This window comes from Penaeus monodon, chromosome 31 (assembly GCF_015228065.2).
Source record: "Penaeus monodon isolate SGIC_2016 chromosome 31, NSTDA_Pmon_1, whole genome shotgun sequence".
Taxonomy (NCBI): domain Eukaryota; kingdom Metazoa; phylum Arthropoda; class Malacostraca; order Decapoda; family Penaeidae; genus Penaeus; species Penaeus monodon.
Genome location: NC_051416.1, coordinates 30,635,482 through 30,637,231, shown reverse-complemented (window position 1 = coordinate 30,637,231; position 1,750 = coordinate 30,635,482). Strand labels below are relative to the sequence as shown.

Below are 1,750 nucleotides of genomic sequence, written 5' to 3'. Positions count from 1 at the left end.
TCAAACTGCTTGATGACTGATTTGATAATTGGACGAGTATAATCAGAAAACTGATTTCACCTAATAAGCTTATATACTAAAGGCAAGTTCATTTGGCCATGTGATTTAAGAAGGAAAATTATTACTGCTGAAAAGGTTATCTTACTGGATAAGGTGATGGTAAAATAATATCCTGAGTAAAGCCTATAATTTATAATGAAACCTGACTTACAAGACATAAAGCATTGTGTTATTTAAATGTAAACAGTTGTTATTTCAAGTGAATACTTATGTGAACAACTGACAGAAAAGTATGATCAAAAGTGTATGTGATTTACTATGACAACCACATGGTCAAAGAGTTTGATTATGTCATGTTTGTCTTAAAAGGAATCTTCTAATTGACTTAGTTATCAGTTTTCCTATACAAAGTGAATATACTGAAGTGAGAACAATGTATCAAATAGTTTATGCCTGACTTCCTTATGTATGCATATACTCAAATGAGGAACAATACACTACATGGCTTCTTGTCTAACATTCTTAGTTATAGCTACTGTGTAGTATCCATATATAAAAAAGAATTAATAATTCTACAAGGTGGTATTTACATCAAGAACATCATTGTACTCAAATTGGGGCTGCTTCATTTGATAACTGATACACTCAGATTGGATTTACTGTTTGTTACAAGAAAGGAGAAAATAATGATAAGTATTGGGAAGAGGGTCAGAAATAACTGGATATAATAATTTCAAGGCACCATTTCCAAGTCATTTTCAGTCATTACCAAGCATAAATTCCTACTGAATTTGTGTCAAGCCTGCTAATACAGGTTATATCACATTCCCTTTTAGTTGTAAGTATAAGGAAATGTGACAATAAACAAAACATATAAATTCACTCCCAGAATAATGACATGTTATGTTTCAGTCCCTCCTGCTAAGCACTGTACCTGAGAGCAATTCAAAGAAGGTTGTATATTTACACTCCATACTTAGCTTATCTCTTGTGTAAGGCAAAACTGACCTTATGATAGATATTTGCTGAAAAAATAAATTTCAGTTTTCTTTAACACATAAGGTAAGTTTGTGTGTAAATATGCAAATAGTAGTTACATACGATATATTCCGTGATTGCAAGCCCAATAATGTGCATGATTCCATGCGCTAAGAACTTATAGCCTTAACAATGCATTCTGACAAACATGAATGCACTCTGATGTCAAGCAAAGAAAAAGGTTCTTTCATAATTTCTATGACAATAAAACTCTATCCAAAACAACAAAGGGGGGGGGGGGGAGTGCATGGTGTAGCATGGGGTGCCGGGGTGGACATGAAGTAGTGCTCAAGAGAAAGACATACGCCATCAGAAGTCCTGCCTGACAGGCTGATGTAGATAATTTGCCCCATATCAATGTCTCTTTGACCAAAACTAAACTAAAAAATAGCTTGGTACAACTGTTGTGATAAAAAAGCTAGCACTTGCCTATGACATATCTTGTGAGGCACTATACAGCAATCTGACGGGCAGAGAGAAAGTGTCAAACACTGTTTTGCTCTGCAGATTGCATTGTAACTAACCCAGATATATAAGAACTGTGAGCAGATTGCACAGCTGTAAATTACAGCTGATCATAGTTCTGACCTTACACTCTCGCATAATTAGTGATTAATAGGATGTAACAACAGAAAGCTCAGCAATTCATAAGTGGCATAATCATCTTCAATTCATATAAAAATTACTGGTAGTAATGACAAAAAATTAGTTT

At 34.2% G+C, this 1,750-nt stretch overlaps 1 protein-coding gene across 1 annotated transcript in view; it reads right to left on the bottom strand.

Moving 5' to 3' along the window:
* Nucleotides 1-1,750, bottom strand: part of LOC119592950 (muscle calcium channel subunit alpha-1-like) — a gene marked incomplete at its 5' end in the record, with an annotated part of 130,968 nt that overhangs the window by 47,446 nt on the left and 81,772 nt on the right.